We start from the raw sequence: 12,286 nt of genomic DNA, 5'->3' as shown, positions 1-12,286 counted from the left end.
GTAAAACTTTGTTTTACACCTTTGTCAAACCAGTGGTTAAGAATGTTATCATGGGGCTGGTGTTGTGGTATAGTAGCTAAGCCTTTGCCTGTGGCACCAGCATCTGATACGGGTGCCGGTTCAAGTCCCGGCTGCTCCACTTCCTTTTTTTTTTTTTTCTTTTTTAATTTATTTGACAGAGTTAGATAGTGAGAGAGAGAGACAGAGAGTCTTCCCTCCGTTGCTTTGCCCCCCAAATGGCTGCTATGTCCGGAGCTATGCCGATCCAAAGCCAGGAGCCAGGTGCTTCTTCCTGGTCTCCCATGTGGGTGCAGGGTCCAAGCACTTGGGCCATCCTCCACTGCCTTCTCGGGCCACAGCAGAGAGCTGGACTGGAAGAGGAGCAGCCGGGACTAGAACCCAGCACCCATATGGGATGCCGATGCTGCAGGCAGAGGACTAACCAAGTGAGCCATGGCGCCGGCCCCTGCTCCACTTCCAATTCAGTTCTCTGCTATGGCCTGGGAAAGCAATAGTAGATGGCCCAAGTGTTTTGGCCCCTGTACCTGTGTGGGAGACCCTGAAGAAGTTCCTGGCTTCAGATAAGCTCAGCTTCAGCCATTGCAGCCATTTGGGGAGTCAACCAACAGTTGGAAGACCTTTCTCTCTGTCCCCTTCTCTGTCTGTAGCTCTGCCTCTCAATAAATAAAATCTTTAAAAAAAATGTTATACTACTATAGCTTTAATGATCTGTGATTATTTAAAAATTTACTATAATATGGGCCAAATGGTCATTTTGCCTTCAATTGTTCATAGCCATTATCTATATTCCCACTAAATCAGGGTCTTTTTGCTTTTTAACTCATTAAACTTCTTATTCAATGAAGCATTAAGCTTTTTTACTGTAATGTAAATTTAAAATTTATTATCTCAAAATCTAAAGACCAGGATCAGGAAAGACGCAGGGAGGGAGGAAGGGAACATCATTATAGTCTTAAGAATTTTATCTGCCAGCGCCGTGGCTCACTAGGCTAATCCTCCGCCTTGTGGCGCCAGCACACCGGGTTCTAGTTCCGGTCGGGGCGCCGGATTCTGTCCCGGTTGCTCCTCTTCCAGGCCAGCTCTCTGCTGTGGCCCGGGAGTGCAGTGGAGGATAGCCCAAGTGCTTGGGCCCTGCACCCACATGGGAGACCAGGATAAGTACCTGGCTCCTGCCATTGGATCAGTGCGGTGCGCCGGCCGCAGCGCTGGCCGCGGCGGCCATTGGAGGGTGAACCAATGGCAAAGGAAGACCTTTCCCTCTGTCTCTCTCTCTCACTGTTCGCTCTGCCTGTCAAAAAAAAAAAAAAAAAAAAAAAAAAGAGTTTTATCTATAAATCTCTGAATTTGTTAAAAACTAATTAAAAATCAATACATTTAATTGGCCCAATATTATGCCAGGTAAAATAAAGGGCTAACAAAATTTATAAACTAAAAATATTAATGTGTTTTAACAAACAAATTATCTGAAAATTACTGTTTGAAGCCTCTACTAGTAAAATCCTGAAACAGTAATTATTATATTTTCTTTTGTCATATCACTATGAAATTTCACTAAACATGGGTTATCTTAATGCAGGTATCCCAAATAAATATTTTTTACAAGTCTTCAAAGAGAAGGCCTTGAATGTGGCACACCCCATGAATCTATATATTTCTGTATTACAAAGTGTTAGTGGATATAGAGTACATATAGTATGGTTTATTTGCAGAAATACAGGAGAGAAACAGATTGACCTTCATCTCAGTCTAAGTCCTTTTCACTGTTCTTGGCACTGATGCAATTTGAAAAAGGAAATACTTCCTTCAGTATGCATCTGATGATATAACAAAGAGCAACATCAACGAAAATCATGCCCTTTTAGAGCGTGTCATGATGAAATATTTTATTGCTGCAAATTTTAAATGAAGCCAACTGGGTAATTATCATTAGTAAGTTCCCAGAATTTACAGAATAGATGCATATGCAGGATGCTATATATATGACAGGATTTTAGGTTAAAAGGTAAATATGCAAACATGGACTACAAAAGTCCAGTCATATTCCAAACAGAGCACAACTTGATGTCTTCTTTTCCTCTCTGACACTGGTCTTTCCATCACTGATGGCTGTGTCAAAATACTTAGAATAGCAAGTTCTGAGAAGGAGGAGCTCATGAAGAGCAATCGAGAGTGCATTGGTAGAACTCTCTCTCCAGAGTGAACAGCTGGAGGGCAGGAGCATAAGCCGAAGAGTCACCCAAAGGCAGAGGAGGAAATCAAATGATTCCTCCAAAGACAGCAGAAATGCAGTGGGGCCGAAGACAGCAGAACAGGTCTGTGTGCTGAGATCATCAGTGCAGGTACAGACGTTTTATCAGAAGAGGGTCGGAAAATTCAGGGGCATTCTTATTAGACAGGAGAAAAAGAAAATCAATGCAGCGGGGATAAAATAATGGTAGAAGTGCAGACATGTTGTGATCAACAAGGTCATGTGATTTTGTAGGTGGAATTCCATCAAGTACTTATAAAATTCAAAGTTTGCCTCTGCTGACAAATGGCTGAGTTGGTGCAGATGCAGTGTCACTAGAATTGGGGAGGGATTGTGAAATTCCAGTTTTTCTATGGTCATCCTGTGGAGATATTAATCAAGGTGATGGAAAGTGGCCAAGAAGAAATTACAATTAAAATTTGAGACAGATACAGAACCATTTAGAGAGTGGTTAACAAAGAACGGCAACGTCGAGAAGAAAGTTGACTGTGCCGAAGCTTCAGGAATGTGAGACTAAGCAATCTTCCTTCCTTATGACTGACTCTAAGGAATCTGAGAGGACCCCTCATTTAGGTTTTTCCTTCGTGGGGAGTGAAATCTGCAGGTGTAAGGATAATTGGGGCTCTGGAATTTTATGTGGTATTAATAAGTCCCAGTTCTGAAATCTTGGTGGAAAAACTCAAAACTCTTCTCCTGACACATTTTGTCTCTCAGTATAAAGAATTGGGAATGTATACTGATTAGGATAGAAACTGATTAAAATATCGACAAAGATAAGTGTTGGAAGAACACAGTCCTCCTACCCAAGTCATTCCTTGGTGACATCAGTAAGGACACTGGAAAATGATGAGCAAAAAATTAGAGATGGAAGGTGTAATCCGGGATATTTACAATACAAAGGGGTTCCTTGTGACAATGTTGAGGAGCCCCAGAAGGCTTAAACAGTGAGATGGTTACTAATGGACAAGAACAGCAAAGACTTGAATAGAGCCGAGACAGGAGCTAGAGAAAGTCAGAGTTGAGGCTGGTTTTGTGATGCAGTGGGTTAAGTGCCATCTTTGACGCCAGCATCCCATGTCAGAGCACCTGGGAGAGTAGATGATGGCCCAAGTACTTGGTCTCCTGCCACACATGTGGGAAACCCAAACGGAGCTCTTGGCTCCAGTCTGGCCCAGTCCCAGATGTTGCGGCCATTTGAGGAATGAACCAGTGTATGGAAGATCTCTTATCTCTGTCTTTCTGTCTTTATGTTTCTGCCTTTCAAACAAATAAATCTTAAAAAGGAACAAAAAAAAAGTGATGGAGATGGTTGGGCAAGAAATTAGTGCTAAGAAACAGTAACCATTTTCTTCTAGGAGTTGAGTAATTGCTGAATATAAAATTGGACAATGTTGGGGCCAGCACTGTGACACAGCAGGTTAAAGCCCCAGCCTAAGTAAGGTGTTGCAACCAGCATCCTATATGGGTGCTGGTTCTAATCCCGGCTGCTCTACTTCTGAGCCAGCTCACTGCTCGTGTCCCTGGAGAAGTAACAGAGGATGGCTCAAATCCATTAGCCCTTGCACCCATGTGGGAGACCCTGAGAATGCTCCTGGCTCCTGACTGGCTCAGCTCCAGCCATTGCAGCCCTTTGGGGAATGAACCAGCAGTTGGAAGACCTCTCTCTCTCTCTCTCTCTCTCTCTCTCTCTCTCTGTAACTCTCTTTCAAATAAATCTTTTAAAAAAGGACATTTTGTTTTGAACTTACTGAAATTAATCAGAAATGTTTGATAAAATATTAATCAAGAGTGTCAGTTTTAAAACAATTAGAAAACATTAAAATGTTAAAATACTTTCCAGAAAGTAATGCACTATAAAGATAGAATCTTTATTATATTACTGAAATAGTAATATAAAAACAAATCATTAATGTTAGTTATAGGTGATAGATATTTGAGTATCTCTGTCACATACATTCATACATACGTAAATATTTTAGTATCATGAATCTCAGAAGAAATCTCGTAAGCATCTTATAAGTATGTGTGTTTTCAAAAGTTAATTGCAAATGTTTCCCTAATTATTAACTTCTAAGAAACATCACTTTATGTTTATAAACATCACATTAAATTTGGGCTGATTGTACTGTGGTCTAGTTTTGCTAATTTCCCTATCAAAAATTTCAGAATCTGAATATATGAATTTTCTTTAAATAGATTGGTTCTGCTTCAGTGCCATGGTTTTCCTGTCTGACATTTGATATACATTATCAGCTTTTTTCTGAGATGTGGGATATTCAGAGTTCTCATCTTAAAAAATGATAATTAGACGATGATAAACAGAAATAATACTCCTGGAAATAACTAAGGTCAAAGAAATGAACAAATGATGCAAATGAAAAAGCTTCTTACATCTCTAAGGCAAAAAGCCTTAGCTTTCCATAAAACATTACAAAATATCAGCACTTCAACTCAGCCCATCTAATGTAATCAACTTTCAGTAAATTTGAAACTTTATTTATTTATTTATTTTTATTTTTGACAGGCAGAGTTAGACAGAGAGAAAGGTCTTTCTTCCATTGGTTCACTCCCCAAATGGCTACTACGGCCAGTGGGCTGCACGGATCCGAAGCCAGGAGCCAGATGCTTCCTCCTGGTCTCCCATGCGGGTGCAGGGCCCAAGCACTTGGGCCATCCTCCACTGCCCTCCCGGGCCACAGCAGAGAGCTGGACTGGAAGAGGAGGAACCGGGACAGAATCCGGCACCCCGACCGGGACTAGAACCCGGAGTGCCAGTGCCGCAGGTGGAGGATTAGTCACGTCACCGACCCCGAAACTGCTCTTAAATACAAATCTACTACTTGCAAAAAATAACAACAGGTTCTGTATATTTCTTTTTCATTTCAACATACAGTTTGGAAACTTACTGAATTATAATTTGTAGAAATTATGTTGTAAGTGTGTTTTCTCTGGTTTTCATTAAAACTGGGCACTTGGAAAATAGGAGAAAGAATTTAACAGTATTCAAAAATTTTCAACTTGTATTTATTTTTATAACCTCTTATTTTATTGTTACAATGTATGCTATTAAGTAAAATTATTGCAGGCTAATACATAGGTTCACATTGTTCTCAACATTTCCTGAGGAATAAATTTAAATGACTGTGCTATTTATCTCTTATGGGAAAACCATGATTCTATTTATGCTTTGCAGTCAAAAAAAAAAAAAAAGTTAGAAGAACGATAACAAGTGAAGCATTCTTAGGCAGTTTTCACCAAGGTTTTAATCCTGTCTGTGGAGCCATGGGAAAGCAGAGGGAAGTTTTATTCTTTTGAGTCTCAAAATGTCCTGTGACAGTGCAGCATCACAAGTTCTTGTGCTTTAAAAAGAAATGAAGAATCCATCAAAAATACATTCTAAAAGAAATTATCTTGGATAGCACGGTAATGCTCTAAATGGGATAGCAGCCTGCACCTTCCAGTCAACACCAGCAAGTCAAAGGGAACAAGAACAGTGTGCCAAGAGATAATCCAGGCTGTTTGTGTTTGTGAACACTTGGCTGTGTGTTTGTGAACACTTGGCTGCCGCTCTTGGCCCAACATGCTTCCAAAAATAATCAAGAAAACGTTGATTACCAAAGAAACAAGAATGTTAGTTGACTGTAGCAATATTGTTTTACCATAGAGAATGTCAGTTATGGAATATATTATCATAGTAATTTAATATCTATTTCTTTAGAGTTTCATTTAAAATTCAACAGTTTGGGTAAAAATATAATGTCAAGTATTCAAGGAATTTAAAATGTGTCCATATTTTAATATGTAACTTACCCTTGAAAGCATTATAATTTATTTCAATGTAGGAAAATTAAAGTATAAGATAATGTGGTATTTCATAGTATGATCGTTAAACATTCTGAAAGAGTAAATTTAAGTTATTTGGTATTTTCATTAATTTTTTTCTTACATATTTATTTTCATTCACATTTGGAAAGCAGGGAGACAGAGACAAAGAGATGTTCCATCTACTAGTTCACTCCCCAAATTCCTGAAATACTTGGATCTGAGCCAGACTGAAGCCAGGACTCTGAATCTGAATCTGAATCTCCCAGGTGGGTGGTAGGGACCCAGTCACTGGAGTCATCACCCTCTGCCCCCCTCAGGGTGCACATTAGCAGGGATCAGCTCAGAAGTGGAAGTGGGACTTGAACCTTAGCCTTTTGTTATGGAATCCAGGTATCCCAAGGGCAACTAAGCCACTGTGCAGAGTCTGCCCATGTTTTAACACAGGTGCCAGAAGGAATCTGCTTTTATATAAAATGTAAAACATTATTGAAGAATTCTCTTACCTACACTTATTATTAAAGACGACTTTGATGAGTAGCTTCTTTAACAGGGTCACATGGAATCCTGGCGTACATACCAAGCATACGTAAATAAGCTGTTAGAGTACACAGTACATTTAATTGGAATGCCAGTCTTATTCAAAGGTTTACAGAGAAAAAAATAGTTACTATTCTTAGCAAAAAACTCTGGATGGACCCCTTAGTGTAAAATATATATAATATATAATAATAATGCATAGTAAAATATAATTTTATTTGGAGAAAATGTGGAAGTCAAAGTGAATCTTTTAGCCTAAACAGAAAAGTTCAAACAAATGCTATTTCCAAAGCATGTCATTTCCAGACCGCACCCCTGGAGCTTTTACCCGACTCTTTCCTTAAGGTACTTAGGGAGAACATTTAAGACCCAGATCTGAGCTAACTGAACAGTGATGGGCTAGCGGAGTACAAATGTTACTGTACCCCTGCCCTCACTAACCACCAACAGCAAAACCCACCCCCTTAGGGAGTAAGAGCAATCAGAGCAAGGGGGAGGGCGGGAGAGGAGTACTTCTTCCCACTGGGCAGTGGCTTTTATCTGTTCTTCTGTTACCTGTGCTTTTATATCAAAACACACACACACATACCTGCTCCTAAACCTAGGCCACAAAATATTTCCTCTTAGGTATTCTAGAAGGGGTTATTATCTAGAATATGCAAATAACTTAAAACACCCAGTAGTTAAAAAAAAATCCAGTTTTTGTAATAGGAAAAAGAACTAAACACACAGTTCTCAAGATGTACACATGTCCAACAGGTACTTGAAAAAGGCTCAACATCGCTAATGCAGAAAAAGGCAAATTAAAACCAGAATTAGTGGGGGTGGGGTGTGGGGGAGGCAATGTTGTGTTGCAGCAGGTAAAGTTGTTCCCTGCAAGACCAGTATCTCATATGGGTACCAGTTCAAGTCTTGTCTGTGCCACTTCTGATCCAGTTCTGTAATAGCCTGGGGAAAGCAGGGGAGGATGGCCCAAGTACTTGGCCCCCCTGCCATCCACATAGGAGACCTGGATGAAGCTCCTGGCTTTGGCCTGGCCCAGTCCTGGCCATTGCAGCTTTCTGAGGAGTAAACCAGTGGAAAGAAAATCTCTGTGTCTCTACCTCTCTCTAACTCTTTCAAATAAATGGTTTTTTTTTTAAAGAAAGAAACCTGATTGAGATACCATCTAATCCAGTTAGAATGCTTATTATCAACAAGAAAAAAGTGAAGACAAAACCTGAAAAAGCCTGGAAAGGGTGTCAAGATAGGTGAACTCTTATTTGTGAGAATGTAAGTTAATACAACCCTGTGGAAAAGAGTTTGGGAGTCTATTAAAAAAAAGAAAGAACTACCATATGATCTAGCGACCCTATGACTGAGTGTACATCCAAAGGATATGAAATAAGTCAGAAGGATCTCTGCATTCCCATGTTTATTGCAGCACTACTCACCAAAGCCAAAGTATGAAATCAACCTGCAACCATCAACAAAGGAATTCATCAACGAAGTCTTCCACAGAAGACATTCACGCAATAAAATACCAGTTAGAGCGTCCTCAAGCAGTTGAGAAAAACAATCAATACCTCAAGATGGCTACCTTCCAAGTTACTAAATATCAGAACTTTATTTTCAAGAGTGCTTTCTGTTTTGACACTTGTAATGCAGACTCAGCTCCAACTACAGCCTGAACATTGCTGATCAGAGCAAGCAGTTGTTTATAAACTCAAACCCACTGGCTCTAGGATTCTGGGCATTTCTTGTTGCCACTGAACATAGGATCGTTTACAAGCAATGATGTATTGGGAGAGGCTGACTTTTCCAGTGCTCTCTGAAGCTATAAATCAACTGATGCGCATACAGAGATAGAAATGTTTATAACAGGCTTTCTTAATATAAGGGATGTGTGGCATAAATTTTACAAGTAATACAATATTCAATTCTCATTATAGTCAATGCCACATAGCCAAATGATTCTAAGAGAATGTTTTAGTTGCTTTTTGCCAAACTCTTGTTTCCAATTGATAGTTGCAACATGTCATGTCAGTTGATAACTTTTATTTTTTAAGAGTTTATTTTAAATTCAAAGTACAGGGAGAGAGGGGGAGACAGAGACAGACACACACACACACACAGAGGGAGAGGGAGAGGGAGAGGGAGAGGGAGAGGGAGAGGGAGAGAGAGAGAGAGAGAGAGAAGGAGGGAGGGAGGGAGGGAGGGAGGGAGGGAGGGAGGGAGATCTCCTACACACTGATTCATTCCTCAGATAGCCACAATGGCCAGGGTTATGCCAGGCTGAAGCCAGAAACTTCATCCAGGTCTCCCACATGTGTGGCAGGGCCCAAACACTTGGGCCATCTGCTTCTGCTTTTCTCAGGCCATTAGCAGCGAGCTGGATCAGCATCGGAGCAGCCGGGGCACAAACCAGCACCCCGAAGGTGGCTTTACCCGCTGTGCCACAACAGTGGCCCCGCTTTTATTTACCTTAATGAGTAAGTTAATGTACAGTGGTAAAGACTTAAGTTTGGAACTTCCCTCAGTTCTCAGTGGCATGAGCTACTTTCTTCCTGAGAAAAATAATGTCTTCAAAATACTGAGCTGTTTTCTTCTTTTTTGTCCTATTCACAATTTAATAGATATACACCTGGAGGTTTAATCCGCCTCATTAACATTACCCCCATCACCTAGATAAACTACAACATATCTACTTTACTACTTAAAGCTAGAAGCATGTTATCACTGGAAAGAGACAAGGAGTAACCTGCCATGATACAGTATTTCCACCATACAGGTTGATATAATAAACACACATAACCTTATGATTATAGATAATGGCCTCTAATTTCATAGCAAGGAGTTCTGAATTTTAGTATTTGAATGTAACTTATTCAATCACATATTTTCATAACTCCATTCTACCACAATTCTTTAACGAACGCCTTGTGACATTCCTAAAAATTTTACAGTCTGCCGTCCTGAGCAGGTGTGTACAAGCACACCACACCTTGGGAGCGTCTAGTGAGCCCCAAGGACTCACACACCCAAGACAAACCTCCTGGTTTGCTAAAGACTTCCTGCTTTCAGCACTGAAAAATCTTGATTTCACATTTCAGGAAACTCTTCAGGCCCAGGCAAACACCTGACGGTTACTGTAGCTCAGGGACTCTCCCAAGTATTTATGCAAGTGTCTAGTTATTGATAAATCTGGATTCTCTCAATCTGGAACTAAGAGCCATGGCCAGTTCTTTTCCCCATGGGGTCCCTGCCCCTCCTCTTGCGGTGACTGACATGCTGGACTCTGGAGTACAGACAGCTGCCATGGTCCCCGCTGCCGTCAGACTTCAGAGAGCAGCCATGCGCTATTTCCCACCTTGAGGTGGTGGTTAATGCAGTTGCAGCCTAAAGCGGTCATCCTTTCATGGCTCATAGGGACCAAGCCTTTGGCTTCATTAAGATATCTGCTGCTCCACGTATTGGGGACTTAAGAGCTACTCTAAATATTAAATCAGATTATATTCACACAGTGCCTAATGCAGGTGCTCAATATGTAGTAACTCTAGCAATAGTGTTCACTATTTGTCCTACTTCCGTTTGCTCTCCCACATGGCCTCCACTGAGATGCAGCCGACCTTCCAGCCTGGGGTACACGAATTATTGCAGAGCCTGTCTGTCAGAAATGACTAAAGAAGGGAGTCCCATGGCTGGAACTTCACACTGCAGGGTGACGACTAACCATGATTCCGTCCCACTGACTCAGATGGCTATGGATCTCCATTCCACTTAGTCTTACTTGTGGCTGATTCCTAAGTTCAGTCTCTTGACTTCAAATCCTTTTGTCTTTTCTGGTGATTTTTAGCCATAAATCATACTCACATCCAGGAACAGACTGCTGCTTTCTAGAGTCACAAATGCTTCCTAGCTTTGTGTTATCATGTAAGATGGAAATGAAACCTAGGAAAAGGAACGCACAATGTGGGTATGGAGAATTCTTCAATGTTCTTGGGAGAATGTGTATGGAATTAATTTGAGAGATGAGCTAAAAGAGAAGCCTGTATTCTAGAATAGAGGTCAGCAGGTTGTGACCAGCCCCCACTATGCTTTGGCAATAATGCTTAAAAAGTTGTTTATTCGTTTATTTAAAAAGCGGAGTGACAGAGAGAAACCACGTGTATCCATCTGTCTGCTGCTCTACTCCCCAGATTATTTCAAGTGCCAGGTATGGGCCAGGACAAAGTCAGAAGCCAGAAACTCCATCCTGCATGGCAGGGGCTCAAGTATTTGAGCCATCTTCTGCCTTCCCAGGTGTGTTGGCAACAAGATGGACTGGAAGCAGCGCAGTCAGGACTCAAACTTGCGCTCCAGTGTGGAATGCTACCATCACAAGCAGTGGCTTAACCTGCTGCTCCATAACACCAGGCCCAGTCATTCTTTTATTGGACCACAACAAGGCCTATTCAGTTACCTGCCACCAGCAGTTGCTTTTGTGCAAGATCAAAGTTAGACACTTGTGACAGAGAGCAAGTGGGCTACTAAGCTTAAAATATTTACTACCTAATCTTTTAAAAGAAGTGATTTGACGACCTCTACTGTAGTGTCTTAATGACGGAATACGCTTATCGCTTCACTCAGTGCAGGGCTGATGACTTGGGGAAAAGGGAAAGCTGGTCTCGAGCCATTCTTGAATGTTCAGATACAGGACGAAACATGCTTCCGCTCCTTCCCCCAGTAGAGCCACACAGACTCCTGCAGATAATGCACTTACCTAGAGTGACTGGGGACCAATACACAGGACTGTGCCTATTGTTTGCCTTGACGGAACCTGCTCACATGGAAGCTAGAGAGAAATCTAAAAGCCTGCACTGTCAGATATTGATGTGTTTATTCCACAAAGGCAAGGAATGTTTGTTTCCCATGCAGCTTTCAGAATATCATCATCATTTTCTGAAATTCTATATAAATTCTCTGACAGTGAAGGATTAGCAAGTTCTGTCACCCTGGGCCAAAGCTGAACTGGCTCTTTCAGGAAATAAAAATCATCTTTTGTGCAGAGGATTCATCATGAGTATGGGTTGAACAAACCCTTAACATAGACTAAAATATATATGTAAAAATAAAAGCCAGTCCAATAATTTGTCAGCAAAGACATAATTAACTGATTATCTGCATTGTGCTTCCTTAAGAAGTTGTTTAAATTGCAGTCATTTCCTTTTAAGTTCTTATATATTTTTTCTTGTGCAGGTTTTCATAAAGTAAAACCACATCACCATGGATATTGAGTTTTGTGGTGTCAGCTCCAATTGAGATAGCAGAAAATTAGGTTAGAATGTCTAGATCCCTATTTTTCAATAGTCTTTCTTTGTATCTTTAAAAAAGATACCACATTCTTGCTTGAAGCATTAGCAGTAGAAAGTGTGAGAAGCAGGAAGCTTTCTCAGTGTTAGCATATTATGCATCATCCTTTAAAAAAGAAGAAGAGTTTTAAGTCGCCTGGTTGAGTAGCAGTCCTTTAAGGACTTTGTGGTAGAAATGATGGAATCGTCAGGTTAGTCCCTAGAAAGTGATACATTTCTACTCTTTGCATTGACATTTGAAGAGAAAAACTGAAATGGGAAGGACAGCTTATCTTTTTTTTTTTTTCTATTTGACAGGTAGAGTTATAGACAGTGAGAGAGAGAC

General features: G+C 40.7%; 1 long non-coding RNA gene across 4 annotated transcripts in view; it reads right to left on the bottom strand.

The window, feature by feature from the left end:
• LOC149126014 (uncharacterized) overlaps window positions 1-12,286 on the bottom strand; it is a 166,758-nt gene that overhangs the window by 29,881 nt on the left and 124,591 nt on the right. The window contains exons 5-6 of one of the 4 annotated variants that reach the window (XR_016235203.1): window positions 6,598-6,689; window positions 5,515-5,628 (exon numbers count right to left, since the gene is read on the bottom strand). The exons of the other annotated variants lie outside the window; for them this stretch is intronic. This is a non-coding gene — a long non-coding RNA (uncharacterized LOC149126014). Of the gene's footprint in view, window positions 1-5,514; window positions 5,629-6,597; window positions 6,690-12,286 lie in introns of those variants that run through there. 4 annotated transcript variants of the gene reach the window in all.

Source organism: Oryctolagus cuniculus, chromosome 6 (assembly GCF_051225735.1).
Source record: "Oryctolagus cuniculus isolate XC-2025 breed Fujian yellow rabbit chromosome 6, ASM5122573v1, whole genome shotgun sequence".
Taxonomy (NCBI): Eukaryota; Metazoa; Chordata; class Mammalia; order Lagomorpha; family Leporidae; genus Oryctolagus; species Oryctolagus cuniculus.
Note: the sequence above shows the minus strand (reverse complement) of the source record. Positions and strands in the feature narration are given on the sequence as shown.